General features: G+C 44.0%; 1 long non-coding RNA gene across 1 annotated transcript; it reads left to right on the top strand.

Annotated features, from left to right (window-relative positions):
• Positions 1–13,893: 13,893 nt before the first annotated feature.
• LOC145723281 (uncharacterized) lies at positions 13,894–17,092 on the top strand. The gene is made up of 3 exons (XR_014148209.1): positions 13,894–14,948; positions 16,310–16,418; positions 16,848–17,092. It is a non-coding gene; the product is annotated as an uncharacterized LOC145723281 (long non-coding RNA).
• The last annotated feature ends 310 nt before the right edge of the window (positions 17,093–17,402 follow it).

Raw genomic sequence — 17,402 nt, 5'->3', positions numbered from 1 at the left:
ATCCTTCTTTCTCCTCTCTCTTCACCTGAGTGAGTCCATCATGGCCCTCCAGGGACAGCTTACATGCCACCTCCTCAATGAAAAGCTCCCTTGACCTCACTCGTCAGGCTTGGGCTCTCTTTGCTTCTATGTCATGGCATTTTTCACATTTGTCACTCAAGAGTTTATTTGTGTAAATATTTTCTAATATACATCTCCTCCATAAAGGACACTCTCTGGTTTTGTGAATACAGCCTGCCCAGCACCTAGGACAATGGCTGGCACACAGTCAGTGTTCAAAAATAAACTTGATTAATGAGTGAATGAATGGATGAAATGCATTAAAAGCAATGCTGGAGATATGCATAGGACGCTATATGAGCATGAAGAAGGGGACCTTATCCCTGCCAGGAAGCTCTAGAAAGGTGTCCTGGGGAAGAAAACTGATCTGAATCTTGAAGGATGAGTAGACGTTAACCAGGCAGGACACGAATTGTGAGAGAGGGTGTACCAGGAGCTGTAGCTCAAGAACAGGGAAGACTTTCTATCTACATCGTTCCAAAAAATCTTTGACTCTTGCTATGGACAATGAAAAACCTTTGAGGAGTTTTAAGTCAAGAAGTAGCCTTGAAATGTACCATTCTATGGACAAAACAAGAAAATAATGATTCCCAGGGGTACCTGGGTGGCTAAGTCGGTTAAGCATCTGCCTTCAGCTTAGGTCATGATCCCAGGGTCCTGGGATCGAGCCCCACGTCAGACTCCCTGCTGAGTGGGGAGCCTGCTTCTCCCTCTCTCTCTGGTCCTTCCCCGCCTTTCCCCCGCTCGTGTTCTCTCTCTCTCTCTCAAATAAATAAATAAAATCTTTTTTAAAAAATAAATAATAAAATAAAAAAAGATTCCTGGATCAAGATAGGCATTGAAGACATAAGGCTCAAGGCCACATCCCCATGAGTTCTCCCTAGCACAGGGCCTGTGACAATTGATGTGGAGGGCCACAGTGCATATTTTCATGTTGACCTCAATGGCAAATATTGGCTAAGCAGATCTTATGTGCCCAGCTTTTGTAGGGTTACATGAGAAGTAAACAAATCTAGCTAGGAAAATGAAATATCTAATCAAACAACCAGGAAAAAAAACTACACATAAGTAAATAATAGAATATAAATTGGAAAAGAAAATTAGGACACATTGGGACCAGAAATGTGTGCAGTAAGTTGGGACAGACTGTGTAAGAGGTGAGTCTCAATCTGGCTCTTTAAGAAAGTGATGGGAGGGAAGTGGCAGAGCAAGAGGGTGGGTGTTTACAAGTGAGCTCCGTGGGGAGGCCACCGTGGTGGTGGGATGCCACCCAATGAATGAAGGCTTCCTAGATGCTTTGGACAGGCTATTTGAAGACACAACAGGTGCAGTGGTATCCCTCATCAATTTACTAGCGTAAAAACTATTTTTAAAAACTTTTAAGACTGGCTGCTTCCCTTTCCTGAATTTCAGTCTCAAAGTCTGTAGGTGGGGCTGACCAAGTGTAGTGCTGGCTGCAGTGGAGCAGGTAGGAGCTATGGGGGCCCAGAGCAAGGTGCCAGAGTCTGAGCAGGGTGAGGAGGGCCTCTGTCCAGGGAAGATAGGTGATCAAGGGAATTGGGACTTGCTGAGTAAGGGCGCTGAGGGAGCTCCCACATAGAGGCACATCAGGCTGGTATCTGAGCCTAATTGTAATGGTTTTTGTGATTATGGAGGAGATTGTCCTTGTTTGTGGGAAATGCACACTAAGGTTCTCAGACAAGGTGTGTGAGATGGAGAACAAACATGTTAGGACAATGTGTCAACAATTTATTCTCAAATGGCTTACGGGGGAAAAAAGGTTTCGTACTAAGCTTACAACCTTTCTGTAAGTTTAATATATTTTAAAATACTACCAGTAAAGAAACCCTTAAGGACTGGTAACTTACAGATACTTATCTATGAATTTGAGCCACATGACAGACATACCACAGACACTTAAAGACTCTTTAGAAAAAAAATTGCTTATAATATTTAAAATTCTTTCTGTGCAAAAACTGAGAAGAAAAGGAAGGAAAGGGAAAATAAGGAAAGAAGAAAGAAGAGAAAAAGAAAAGCCTTAGAATCCAAACCGTGGTTATACTCAGGTCATCCCAGAGATGCCTCAGTCCCTGGGCTTTGTCTCGTCAAATAAAATCGGTCTTTATTTTCCTATCCCTCAGATTCATTCATTCAATTACTTAACAATGACTGGTCTCCCGTGTGCCCAGGACTGTGCTAGGTGTCAAGGATACAGTGGCAGGGGACAGAGCAAGTTTCCACCTCTGCAGCAGTTTCATGTTGTTGCTGCAGTCTGGCTCTTGGTTAAACAATGACAGTAGCATCAGGAAGAGTCCCCAGAGGTGCCAAGCAGAGCCCTTTGTGCTTGCTATTTCTGCACTAGCCAACTCTGCCCCAATCACCTGCCATACTCCCACACTCTCATTCATTCAGCCCTTCTCTGATCACTCTGTCACTATCAACTCTTTTACTCTGCTTTATTGGAATCGCTTCTTCATCTCACTCTATAAGAACAGGGACTTAGGCATTTTTAATGACATATTTCCAGCACATTAGCTGAAATGTGAGGGCTTGGTAGATTTTTGGTGACTGAATTAGTGCTATGAAAATGGGAAGACAGACTGATCCGGGAATGCAAAGTTGGACAGCTCCATGTGCCTGGGGAAGGCAACAAGGACCAGCTTCCCTGAGGAAATGACATTTACACATAAGCCTAAAAAAACGGTAGGAAATGCCAAGTGAAGAGTAAATGTAGGCCTACTATGTGCAAGGGGATCAAAAGCTGGCCTTACACCATCAAAGGTCATTGCTTTCCTCAACATATCTTTTATTTGTTTATTTATTTATTTTTAAGGATTTTATTTATTTATTTGAGAGAGAGCATGAGTTGGGGGAGGGGCAGAGGGAGAAGGAAAAGCAGACTCCCCACCACAGGGAGCCTCACGCAGGGCTCAATCCCAGGACTCCAGAATCATAACATGAGCTGAAGGCAGACACTTAACCGACTGAGCCATCCAGGCGCCCCATCCTCAACTATCTTTTAATGACACACTTTTATTCTGTGATAGTATACTCATCTCTCCCTTCTCTGTTCTCTGTCTATAAAGTGTCACTACTAATCTGACCTGAGAGGCAGTGTTTCCTTCTTTTTGAATCTGGGCACAGGCCCCCAGGGCTGACTAGGAATTATGCCCTACAGTATGTGGCTAGGAGCTTGACATGGGGGTTGAAATCCAGTTATGTCACTTACTAGCTGTGTAACCTTAAGGCAAGTCTCTTCACACTCTGAGACTTTCCTCACCTAAGAAAATCTGTCTAATAAGAATTCTTAATTCACAGAGTTGGAGCAAAGATATATTCATGTGAAAGCACTTTATAATCTGCCATTATTCTGACCCCACACCCCAGACACATGGCCTGAGATAAAAGATGGGAGCTGCACACAATAAAGGTAGTCTTTGTATATAAAACAACTGCACTCTGTCCACAGAAGACCGTAGAGAGATGATTCAGTTTTCCATTTAAAGGCTTTCTCTGTTTATCTTTACCTCAACACTGTTAGAGCCTGCCACATTTCAGAAGGAGCGAAATTCTTGCTTAACGTTGCAGTGTTCTAGAGCTGTGCTTGGTCCTCTCTGACTTAGCCTTTTCTTGAGAAGATACAGGTTAATGCTTTAATCCGGGCACAAGCATTTACTGTCTGAGCAGCATAACCTCTGTGTGCCTGTTTCCTCCTCTGGAAAATGATGCTAATATGTACCTCTCTCTTAGGGCTTTTGTGAAGATTAAATGAGTTTATGTTTATAAAGTGTTTAGAGAAGCATCTGGCAAATGGGAAGTGCTTCAAACACTTCAGCCATTATCCTCCCATAATCATTATTTCTATACCAAGAATTTCTAAACCAAGAATTGGCTTGTGTCCTACAAGTAATTCACCATAGCAACGACTGCCCCACTACCAGTGCCAGAAAGGAAGGGGTAGCCCCATTTGAACTTGGAAAGTGTGTGTTCTAAAGAATTGGAATCTCCTGCCCAGAACAGGTGGCTGGGAAGCCGAATACCAAGAACCTGCTACTGTTTCATCTGGGCTTTCCCACCTTCTAACAAGGGGGCCGGCATTTCTCAGTCATCCAAAGGGAAAGAAAAAACATTCAAAGGTAAATCATCCTACTATTTAAGAAGTTAAATTTGTATCAAGTTTTATTAGTTATCTCACATACCCATCTCTCTAAAAGTACTTGAAACTTAATTTGGTCAACGGCTGGCCAAAGGGAGAAATGTGACCATTGCAATTTGCAGTTCAAATGTAGTAGCAATAACAGAGATAGCTAGCATTTATTACATATCTACTGTGGGCAATGTTTTGCCAGAAGTGTTTTACCAACAATAACTCATTACAAACATTACAAAAATAGGAGGTATTATCCCACTTTACATAAGAGAAAACTGTCTCCATAGCCCCCAAATAACAGGAAATCATGGAGATTCCAGTAGAAGGGGCAAGCCAAGAAAAATATGAACTCAGGAGACAGTAGGAAATCTGTCAGGAAAAATACCCCCAGTCACTTTATCACTCAACGCCAAGAACACTTCAGTTTTCTGTATTAGCTTCTAACAATGAGGCAATCATTTCAGTCCTCAGGAATGTCCAAATAAAAAGCAAGTCATGTGAAATAGGTTAAGTTAAGGCTGAGTCACATTTGATTGCTTCAGAATTTAGATCCATCTTTAAAGATTGCTTCTGGCATTTCTATATTCTTCAGGTTGTTTAGATGGGATGCTGGTGATCAGTCATGCCTGTATAGGCTTTTCAACATACAAAGCACTTTTAATGCATTATTTTGATCCTTTCAATGATGGAGAGTAATAGGAGTTTTTATTTCCTTTTTACATATAAAATTGAAGCTCAAGGATATCCCCAAATCCCAAAGCTAAGCAGCAGAATTGGGCGCCAAAACCTTGTGCTCTCTGGTCAATCTCATCTCCTCTCCACTATATTGACCGTGCTTTCATTTTTAATAAGATGAGGAACCCAGATCTCTACACAGAGTAAAATTCAGGTTCACAGCCATACACTAGGCACTCTAACAGGCCAGTGAATTTTGAAGAACATGTCACTGGCCGGGGGTACTTGTATGATACAGAGACTTCAGATGAACTGGTGTTCACATGGGGGCAAACACCCCCAAACTCTCCTACAAATGGTGAACAGCATTGTTAGGGTATATAGATGAGTTTTATGTGCCGGGAAACACAGGCTTTGGAAAAACTCAAAGGAAATACTATTGATACTGTTTTTTGTTCACGTTGCTTTCATTCAGTGTGGCTAGTAGCCAAAGGAACAAGTAGTCATCTCCCCTTCTGGTTCTCAACATTTCAACTGAAAAGAGAAGCATTTACAGTGCATTTTATAAAATAACATTGAGTGATCTGGGGCTTCGAAACCTTCCTGGAATCCAGTAGAGAAAAGGAGTGAAGGTTCCTGAACCGGGAGTCAAACCTCAATTCACTCATCCCTGATAGGTAAGCAGAAAAAAGAGTTCACACTGGAGCCATCCAGTTTCCCTCTGGAATGCCCCTCTGAGGCTTTTTTTGCTGAATGTGGGGAAATCCATGTCATCACCTTCCCACCATAGAATAGTCACAGTTAATAGTGGCTTCCAAAGGCACTCAGGGCCAAGTTTAGGTCACAAGGCACCAAACAGTGGAACTCCTGCTCCCAAGGTCAGAGGAAGACTAATTTCATTTCACAGTTAGCATGCCTACTACTTTCACCTGAGACATTTTTTGTTACTGTTGTTCAAAGCACTGCCCAAACTGAAGTGTTGCGATGTGAAATATCTCTCTGGGGTGTTCTGTGGCCTGTGAGGACACTGGGCTGTGACCCTGCCTGCTTTTCTGCTCAATAAACAAGGACGTTCAGCTCTGAGATCCGCCAGCTTCCAGCTTGAGGGCAAATCCCTAGAAAGGCCCTGGCTCCTTCCTGCACATGGTGTTATGGTGGGATGTAAGACAAGAGCTTCTTTGGAGTTGGAACTTGGGTCTCTGAGCACTTCTCAGCTAGGATCTATGGCCTCTTTACATGGGAAGCAATTAGGGGAGGCAGAGAGAGGTGAGAAGACACAAATGCTTTCTCTGGGAAAAACCAACATCATCTCAGATGATGGATATGAAAGGATACTTTAAGAGTATCCTTTCAAGATATTTTTTTAAAAGTATCTTGAAAGGAAAGCACAAAAAACAAAACATTACTTTGCTATTGCAAAAAAACCTGCCCTGACTTGCATGTGATGTAACAATCTTCTGCCCTTCCCCTTGACACCATGTCATACTGGCTGATGGTAATACTGGTGATATGCAGTTTCATTGCCTGAACAAACCACTCCTGTGCAACTTGCTGTCACCTATTTCATTGACACTTGGACTCCTGATTATCTCAAAGAGGAATGAGTCTATTCTGCTACTTACACATCCATTTTGTCCAAATGATACTCATTGAACTTCCTTAGCCCATTATCCAACACAAATATTCCTACCCTGCCTTGCAATCTAAGTCCCCCTTCATCAAGTGCTTTCTTGTGTGAGCCCAAGTTAGAAATTATTAAAGGCTACTGTGTACTTTTTGAATCCCATCAAGCTATCACCCATGCAAAAGGGAAACAGCCCCCTTTCGCTGCTAATGAAAAGCCCTTCTGTTACGCAAACTCCCTCTCTATAATTAGCTCACATTTCTTTCAGTCTTTGGCAGCAGTAACAAATGGGCCATTTCAAATATGGAGATTTTAAGAAAGACCATGGAAAGTGAGGGATGGAGGATATAGCCATTGGTGGGGACATTTGCTTCCACATTCCCCACAGAGGGCACATCTTGTCATTTTTTTACCTGCTGAGAATAGATGAAGAACCAAGAAACAGACATGGCATCTGGCTCTGAATTGCAGCCATAGTTGTTCAAAACCCTTGACGAAGAGATTGACTGCATCATAATAAATGATCCTATTCTCCCACCAGCATACTCAGAACTGTGTTTAACACACCACAAGTGAAAATCCTTTTGCTTCGATATGCCATGCCAGATTCTTCCTCTAGGCCCTCTTATCTCTCTAGAATGACATGCATGGCTGTTCTGCTATAAATCAGAGCACCAACAATACCCTGATGCTGCGTCCAACCTCCTAACCTAGGTGAGCTTCAGAGCTTGCACGCTCTTCCAGGCTTTGTCAAGATCCATCAGGGATCAGCAAGCTCAACTAGGGAGGGAGGGTGGGAGGAAAGAACTAATATTTCCTGGGAACCTAACCTGTTATGCTGCCAGAGCTGCGGGTGTATTGTTCTGTTCCATCCTCACAACCACCTCTGGGGGTAGCGTTTTCTCCATTTTATACATAAGAAAACCAGTAATGAAAAAGGTTTAATAAATTGGCTGACATAGCCTGATTCAAGCCTAGGTCTAGGATCAAATGCCATGCTCTTTCCACCACAGTACACTGCCCAATTCTGGAGCACATGCACAGGACAAGAGAAAATGAAAAATGCTTAGGTGCTGATATTTTATCTTAGAAGCAAGAATAAGTCAGCATTTACCTTCAAATCTTTATCTTAAATATAACACTCTGGAAAGAATGTAGAGAACTTATTGGAGGAGGGTCAAATTGAAGATCAAGGAGCCCGGTAAGAAGGCTACTGCAATACTCCAAGAGAGTGTTGATAAGACTCAAAATAAGGCCTGCATCCGTTCGAAGTCCATGATTTCAAGCAACGGAAACGAAAACAGACATTCATACCCTTTGGCTACTTTGGAAGAGCCTTCGTTGGAAGGATCTGGTGAGCTGACATGATGGCCAGGAGGCTGGAGAGCTAGATCTGAGAAAGTGCCACAACCAAAAGCTCCACAGGCCAGGAAATGGGAAGAAGAGGGGCCCTTGTGTAGTAGATAAATCTGGCTGGGATGCTTCTGCCACTGCCCTGCAATGAATGGCCTCCAACCATTATTCTTTTGTCCTTTGACTCTTCTTTCAAGTTTCAGAGACCTGAGACCGAGCAGCTTCTTGGCCAAGCTTATGCCACACACCAGGGATCTAGTTTGGGAAATGGCAAGGAGAGGAAGGATCTTGCTCTCTTGGATTCCATTGTCTAATGCAGGCACAAGAAGATACATAAGGAGTGAGAGATAATTAGCCCTAGTGGAAATCTGGGTACTACTCAGATGGTAGAATGGATGCTGGGCAACCAAAGAATGATCCATGTTCACAAGAAGCATTAATAGTGAATTTGAGGAGGAGATAATGGCATTTGAGGTGCTATGACCACTGAACACTTACTAAGAGCCTGCTGTGTTCAAGGCTGTGGTCTTGGTGCTATTGGAGATATAAGGAAGTAAAACAGTCACCTGCAATATGAGACCCAAACACAAGAAAGATAAGTGACAATCTATTTTAATTATTTTAGATTTGGAGAATTTGGGCTTAGCAATCATGCCTTGGTTTGTCTCATAGAATGAGGTGAAAGGGTTGGTGTTCCAGTTCTAAGCCTAGGCTTCAGGGACCTTACGTGTTTCTGCTAGCATTTTTGGAACCCTGTCTCTATCATGAAAATAACCCCAGGCTTTACTGTTGGATAATGAGAGACTAGGTAGAAAAACTGAGATGACAAGTTGCAGCATCTCAGGTCAGCAGCCCCCAGTTGACTTAGCAGCTGACCACAGATACAAAAGTGAGCCCAGCCAAGACCAGAAGGACCATCAGGCCCATGTTTCCAACCCACAGAAACATGAGCTAAATCAATGATTGTTTTAAGTCAGTGATTTACAAGTTGGTTTGTTACACAGCAATAGGTAACTGATATACCCATATTTAGGTTTTTGGACACCCTATTTCTTCTTGGACATCAGCAATCAATGCAGTTGCTCCCATCACAAGCTAAGCCATCACCACTTTGCACACATGCCCTATGGGGCTTGCGGATATATCCAGGTCATTTCTGAATTCTACCCTTAACGTGTATGAGATTTCTATTTAGTCTTGCCCATCTTCCCTTTCTATCCCCTCTATCACCAAGTCTTCATTTCCTTTTCTGGACACTGGAAATAGAGTCCTACCTGGTCTCTGCATATTTCACCTTATTTTTTCTCTGATCCTTCAGTGTCTAAAGAATTAGACCTAAATACCTTATTTCAGGTCAGGACAAGACAACAGCAATTGGTATTGAGTAGCCAGTATGTGTCATACCAAGTTGAATAAAATAGAAAAGTGTAAGTCTACTAAGGGCGATAGAGGCCTTTTTTAATCTAGTCCCATTTGACCTCTGCAGATTCCTCCTGCACAACTTGTCTACCCAAGACATCCGCCCTGTCCCTTCAACATAGAACTCCCATATGGCCATTTCTGCTTATGTCACTGTTCCCTAAACTCTGCTGCCTCAAATGCCCTCCTGACTTTTCCCAGCTTCTCTAAATCTTCATCTTCCTTCAAGGCCAGTTTAACTCCTCTGAAACCTCCTTCTAGTGCCCCTGCCTGGGTCATCTCTCTCTTCTGTCTTTCTTGTCTCAGTTCCCTTAGAGCTCCCTTAGCTGCTGGCTACTGCCTCTGCATGGCTGGTTACATGGTAGCCTAGAGACCAGGGGCCATAGTGTGTCCCCTGACCAGCATCCAGCACAGTGCCAGACACATGTGCCTTCTGGTGCTAATAATACTAGGTAAAGATGGATTCTATTAAGCAACTCTCTCCCAAGACAATGTAAAGTGTTGGCTCTCCTTTCTTTTAAATAAAAGTCTCATACCCCTAATTTTGGGTATTGGATTTAAGGACAGACAATAGACCCTCAATATCTCTACTCTGCCTCCCAAAGAGTCCAATAAAAGATCAGAACTCTTCCTGACATGTAACTACCCCTTCCTGAACACTCAGTAAGTACCAGGTACTACCCTGGACATTGCATTTTGATCATCTCACTTAAATCTTACAACAGTCCTAGGTGGTACATATTATTGCCTCCCTTTTATAGGAATGGAAACTCATTAGCAGGATTGATACTCTCTAAAATCCCACAGGCACCAAGTGGCAGAGTTAAGATTTGACACTAGTTCCATCTGAGCCTGAAGTATGTGTTCTTACTCGGTAAGCGATAATGCCCCTGACTTATCCAGTTACTTTGCTCTTAGCACATACAAAACAGCCTTTTATTATTGTTGCACTTTCCCATCAATAATCCTTAAATCCCAACCTAGATTTCAGCTCCATGGAATCTTCCTAGTCTAGTACTTTCTGTGGCAAACAGAATAATGCCCTCACTCCCAAAGAGGTCCATGTCTTCATCACCAGAACCTGCAAACATGTCGTGTTACATGGTATGGGGGAATTAAACTTGCAGATGGAATCAAGTTTGCTAATCAGCTGAACTAGAGATGGGAAAATGATGCCCAGTCATCCAGGTGGGCCCTTTATAATCAAAAGAGAAAGGCAGGTGAGTCCGAGAAGGAGCTGTGACCACAGAAGCAGAGATCAGAATGACACAAGCGATAGAAGGGGGCCCCAAGCCATAGAATCAGGCAGTCTTTAGAAGCTAAAAAATGCAAGGAAACAGATTTTCCCCTAGAAACTCCAGCCAAGAACGTTACGTTTTAGCCCAATGAGATCCATTTCAGACTCCAACCTCCAGAGCTGTAAGATAATAAATTTATGTTGTTTTGAACCAAGTCTGTGGTTGCTGTTACAGTACTAGTAGGAAGCTAACATACCTCCCCTTAGAAACAGAGTCAATTCATGGTCCAATAGCTTGTTAAGACTTCTCACAGATCAGAAGCTACAGTCTGAATAATTATAAGAAAGTATTTTGATTAAACACCTATTATGGAGGTATTATAACTTGTTCCCACAAATAAATTGAGGAAAATCTTTCAAGACCCACTTCACATTGCTAAATAAGAAAGGAAGACGACTGACCCCTCTTCTCTCCTGGGTTCACGCCCCCTGTAGGAACATGTTTTATGAAGGTTCTGATTAGCTGAGATTTCCTGTAAAACTGATGTGTCCTTGCCAGTTGCCAAAATAATGCCTCTCTCCTCCCAGTATAATCAAGAACTGCCAATAAGGTACAGTCCAGCTGCTGGGCCCCCTCTCCCTCACAGATACCACATACACAAATAGGAAGATGGTGTCCAACGCTGTAATTTCCTGGCCAGCAAGTGTCTTGGGTTTTACTTGAGTGGTTAATGATGATGTCACCCGAGTGCCTTAGTATGGGGCATTTCCAACCTTCAATTAAAGGACTATCATTTACTCTATATATTAACATCCAGAACAATAAACACAATGGAACACAGTCATTAGAGGCAGCCATAATCCATGGCCTGCTGTGTACTAATGTCAACCCTGCTGGGTTTGACATCTGAAATCAGTCCAAAGAAAGCACTGCATTTTCAAAGCTGGGACTACATTGAGGATATCCACCCCTGGCTTCATTCCATCTTCCCACCCCCATCTTCTTTCTTTCTTTCTTTCTTTCTTTTTTTATTTATCTGACAGAGAGACACAGCATGAGAGGGAACACAAGCAGGGGGAGCGGGAGAGGGAGAAGCAGACCTCCCGTGGAGCAGGGAGCCAGATGCGGGGCTCGATCCCAGGACCCTGGGATCATGACCTGAGCCGAAGGCAGACGCTTAACGACTGAGCCACCCAGGCGCCCCCCCCATCTTCTAACTTATCAACATCTTGGGTTCAACCCCAGAGTTAAAAACCCCTGTATTTTACAGAAAGACATCCAGGCCAACCTTCTCCCTGACCGGGAATAATGCCACAGGTTTTCAGTTGATTGAACCTAGTGGGCCTTCACCATTGGATAATAAAACAATTCAGGATGTTATGCTTCCTAATCTAAAGGATGACAAAATGTGATGGTCCTGAAGACATTAAAAAACAAACAAACAAACAAACAAACAAAAAAAACCTGACCTTATGATGCATAAAGGGAGCAGAGTCAATAACGTGGAAAACCAGAAAAATGAAAGAAAATTTTATTTAAAATTAGCCGAAATATTGTACCTCAAAGTTCTCTTCATTTATTTCCTAGAATTGTTTTCCACATTCATTCAACACTGACTAATGGATCACTTATTGCTACTGGGAAGGAAAGATAGAAATGTTAATAAAATCACAAAGTCCAAAGGAGGAAACAAAGAATCAGCCAATATCCATCCTTGCCATTTGTGTAGCACCCACTCTGCGAGACCCAAGCTATTCTGAGTGCCCTGCATATATGATCTCATTGAATTCTTTTTACAGCCTGTTAAGGTAGCTCTTCTGCGCCCTGTTTGCTAGTAAGGTAAGAGAGCCTTAGAGCACCTAGATGGCTTATGCTAGATCTGGAATCCAAGCTCAGCCAGGCTCCACACCGCACGGGAGCCGTGGGGAAAGTGCAGTAGTTCTTCCTGTGCTGTAGGGTCCATGCTTGTCTCATGCTGTCAACACAGCACAACTGCAACTTCCAGGGTCCAGCCACCTAGATTCCTAAGCCGAGCTCTTACTTCAAGCAATGCAAGATTAACCCAGGATTCAAAAGCCTCCTCTGTCAGATGGTGGCAGGGCAGGGAAGCCTCACGGTGTTTCTTTTACAGGTCAGGTCGCATGGAGAGATGTGCTTGGGTCGTTGAGGTGATGAGAAGGGGCTCTGGAGTAAGATGAGGAGGCATGGACACCATGAAAGCCTTTCCAGCCGTCTCCCAGCCGTCTAAGGCCGCCTGGGACCCAACCGCTCCAGCACTGGATAAAAAGCAGGCCTTCTTTCTTCAGGGGACTGGCAGCAACTCCTTCCTGTCCCACGGGGTAAGTCTTGCACGCGTCCTTTCCTAGAAGAGCATCTGATATGGTTGGTCAGTCCTTCCCTGGAAGAGCATCTGATAAGGTTGGTCATCTCAGCGAACTTGGAGCATCCCTGTGGGAGGCACTGTTAGACCTCATCAGTTCATGGGCAGAGGCTGCCGTCAGCCCACCATGGGGCTGCCTGTGGCTGATTCCCCAACACCCACACTGTGGGGAGGCAACAGAGCCAGTGACTTCCCAGGACACGGCGCGAGCCAACACATTGCACCTAGGGCAGCATTCCTGAGAAGGAAGATGATGAGCACAACAGCACGCACATAGATGCCCTGTGTATCTCGTCAAGTAGAAGTGATTTACTTGTGCTCTTCTGAATTGTCTGTGCCGTTGTTCCTCTCTGCCGAGCACTTTTTGTCTGGCTTCGTTTTCCTTCGTTGTTAGTGCGTTTGTAGAACCAGATCAGAAAGTCTCAGCCCACCGGTCTGATTGTCTGAGCACAGGCTCTGGGAATTTTTGGGAAATGACGGCGTCATAACGCCATGTCCGGAGGGAAGGTTTTTCCAAGTTGCTAAGTGCACTTTTCTTAACACCTGGGAGCCCTGATGGGGCAGGAGAGGAGAAAGAGAGAGGCTCTCTGATGGAGGTTTTCTGGGCTGTCCTGTGGGGCATACTTACTAGATTTTTGCACACACTGCATGCATCCCTGTGCCCTTTTCAAACCTGATAGACTTGCTTTTTCAAACCATTCTAGCTCGCTCTACCTATGGGCTTTCACTGCATGTGGCTGCCACCTGCTGGTACCAGCCCGGAAGTGACTGCCCGGCCATGGAGGGTGCTCACTTTGCCAGCACAGGAGGTGCGAGAGAACAGATTGTCAAATTCATTCCGTGGCATTCATTCCAGAGGGAGCCTCTAAACTGGCCTTGACCCACAAGAATCTGTTTTTTAATAGTCTTTTGGAGACCTAAAGTCTACAAATCCCTCTGACAACTCATGTGAGAGTTTAATCACCTTCTCTCAGAAATATTTTCCCCATTTGTGATCTCAATGATGCTTCTGTTTAGGTTAATTTCCTACTGATCTGTCTTGATCGGGGATAAAAAGCAATTGCTGCCAATTCTCTGGGTAAAAGCTCTTTATAGGCCTGGAGAAAGATCAATGAAGGTGCCTCACTTCTCTGGAAAGGTCCCAAGTTTTATTTTCTTTTAAATTGACTTCCTTGCGCAGACTTTAAAACTTATTTATCATCTCTGTGGCTCTCCTCTGAATGCTCTCAACTTCTCTCCTTCGCAAGGACCTGGCTAACCCCAAACACAATGCTTCCAACATCATGTACACTCTCCAGATGACCACTCCTTTGGCAACAATTTTCTGAGTGCCTACTATGTGTGAGGTACACGGGTAAGGCTTGTGTGGGCTAGAAGACGAATTGCTCACGAACTTTCCAAAAAGAGGGAAGAGAGAATGCTACAGCTCCTGCACAGAGATCCCTCTAACAGACGGGTCAAGGCACTGGAGCCACTAGAAGCCAAGGGAGAGAATGAACACATTCAGCATTTATAAGACTTCATACAGGCCGTGGGGACCGAACTGGTCTTTGAAGATGTGATATTTTGATTTATAATAAGAATTATATATTTGTTGTTCCACCCTTTCTATCTTCAAGTTCCTAAACCCTTGGAATTTCCTGTGAAGAGAGCAATAAAGATATTTCTTGTTATGTTAATGAGGTGACTTTCTAAGGATGGATGCTGGTTGCCTGGAAACCAACAGTGGGATTAGAGGATTGGAACTTTCATCCCCCACCTGCCCCTTTACAGACACCTTGGAGAGGAGAGGAGAGGGACTGGAGACAGAGTTCAATCACCAGTGGCCAATCATGCCTAATGAATGGAGGTAATGAAGACTCCATAGATCCCAAAAAGGACAGAGGAGTTTGGAGAGCTTCCGGGCTGGTGAACACACAGAGATTTGCGGAGAGCAGTGTGATCAGAGGGCATGGCAGCTCTGTGCCCTCTCCCCATACCTTGCCCCAAGCATCTCTTCCGTCTGGCTATTCCTGAGTTACATCCTTTCACAATTACACCAATAATCTAGTAAGTAAAATGTTTCTCTCAGTTCTGCGAGCCACTCTAGCAAATTAATGAAACCCGAGGAGGGGGTTGCTGTAATTTCCCATGTATAGCTGGTGGGTCAGAAGGACAGGTGACAGGCTGGACTTGGCATTGGCAGCTAAAGTGGGAAGGGACAGTCTCGTAGGACTGAGCCCTTTACCTGCAGGATCTGACTCTTATCTCTAGGTAGATAGTGTCAGAATGGAGTTAAATGGTAGGACTCCCAGCTAGTGTCTGAGATTTGCTTGGTGGTGTAGGGGGAAAACCCATACACTGGAATTAGTGACCAGAATGGTTAGAAGGGTACATGGAATTGATTGGACCCGAGAAGAAGGGTGCTGAGAAAAGACATGGCATTCCAGGCAGAGAGAGCCTGAGGAAAGCCTTGGAGACAAGGGATGACCAGGTATGGAGGTGATCTTCCAGTTGTGTTGTGGGTCAAGGGAAAAACAGACAGGGCCAGATTGGGGGGGGCCTCCCCAGTGGGGAGCCATGAACAAATCCAGGTACTGTGTTCACATTATGTAACTCCTGTTGGATTCTATTAACTTGACAACTTGTTTTTCACCATCCTGACGCTAAATCATTCTCAGCTGTTCTTAGAGTCACTTTGTCCCCATCTAGCATTGGCTCTTGGTTTTGATTTGTTTACTCCAAGTCCCAGTTTGGTTTTTACTCTTATTTTTCCCCTTCTGAGAAATCTGTCTTGCCCTAGCATTATTCACTCCCACTCTCTTAGGCTAATCTTTGGCAAGATCAGTTCCAGCTGGCCAGTTCTGCCCTGGCCACTCAATTCTGTTCCTGATGTTGTGAGTCTTTTAAACTCCTCTATACCTTTAGGAGACTTAGGAAGGCAGGCACCTGAGAATGAGACCCTGGTCGAGTCACCTGCCCATTCTGGCTTTGGTGTCCTCCTCTTTAAAAAGAAAGGGAGGGTATGTACCTGACCTCTTGGGTCCTTTCTCGAGCTCATGCTTTATGAGCCAATAACCTCAACTGTCTCTGTCCACAAGCCATTCCCCCCCCCCAGCTGTTTCCATGGAATAATTTCAGCTTTCCTGGAAGAATTTTCCTATGAAATTGACTGAAAATGGAGTTTGAAACAAATTGGATCTGCTAAGATGTCAGCCAGCTTTGAGTTATGTTTCAAACTGAGATGAGGATAGAAGAAAAGATAAGAAGCATGCCTAGCTTCCCCCTTGCCAAAGGACCTCTTCCCAGGAGATATTTTCAAAGACCAAGAGAAAATGATGGATGATAAAGCACAAAAATGAGCTGCAGGTGACAGCACCTACTTCCTTCATGAACTAACCAAACCCTCTCTCCCACCTCTTGATCCTCAGACTGGCCCTGTTTGATGCATCCTGTCAACAAAGCCAAGACCTTCCTTCTGGCCTCGTTCTCACTGGAGTCTGTAGCCTGGCGGGTTCCATTAGCCCATCTCTGCAGGTGGTAAGTCTCATGCATAGCTGCTTTGAGCCACTTACTAGCCTGATTCTCAGTCTCCTCTTTAGTACAAATTGCCTTCAGCATCTGTCTACAGGATTATGAGATGAAAAGTGTTAACAACCAGGAAATCAGTAAACTCCAGCCCCAGGTGCCTGTCAGGTACTAAGATTAACATGAGCCCATATATCAGGAAAACTCCAGAGGGTCATGAGGATCACAGAAGGAGGATACTAGGGGATTAGGGCGAGGAGTAAAAGTCACAAGAATTTTACTACTTCTGTATTGCTTTTATTATTGTAGTACTTCATAAGATAATTGCACATCAGTTACTTCAGTTAATTCTTATGATAGCCTTGTAAAGTGAGGTGTTATAAATTCCATTTTGTAGATGGGGAAATATGAGGTTTTGATTTTTTTTTTCATTCCTTACAGTAATTGAACTTGACAGTTATATGAGTTTCCTCTGTTTGAAGAAAGAAAATGTGCAGGTGAGATTAACCCAGAAAGATTCCTAAACATGGCACTTTAAGAAAAAAGGGGAAAACAATGTGTATGTTTGTTGTCTGGGACCCTAGAAATCTTGGAAATCTGCAGATTCTTACTAATAGCAGCATCAAGCTTCTTGAGAAGACTTTCCAGCCCTGAGGCTTAGCCACAAGTGTGGTTTAAGATGAAACTGGGGGAAGGAGGGGCGGAGCAAGATGGTGGAGGACTAGGAGACCTGGATTTCGTCTCCTCTCAGGAATTCAGCTGGATAGGGATCAAACCATTCTGAACACCTACAAACTCAACAGAAGATCGAAGAAAAGAATAGCAACAACTCTCTCATCAGAAAAGCGACCACTTTCTGGAAGGTAGGACGTGCGGAGAAGTGAATCCGAGGCAATATTCGGGAGGATAGACGGCGGGGGAGGGGGCCTCCGTCGGCCGCTTCTGGCAAGTGATAGAGCCGCGGAGCACAAAATCAGAACTTTTAAAAGTCTGCTC

The sequence above is a fragment of the Leptonychotes weddellii genome, chromosome 9 (genome assembly GCF_054177405.1).
Source record: "Leptonychotes weddellii isolate Sample4059 chromosome 9, ASM5417740v2, whole genome shotgun sequence".
In the NCBI taxonomy this organism is placed as follows: domain Eukaryota; kingdom Metazoa; phylum Chordata; class Mammalia; order Carnivora; family Phocidae; genus Leptonychotes; species Leptonychotes weddellii.
This window is presented reverse-complemented; position numbering and strand designations above follow the sequence as displayed.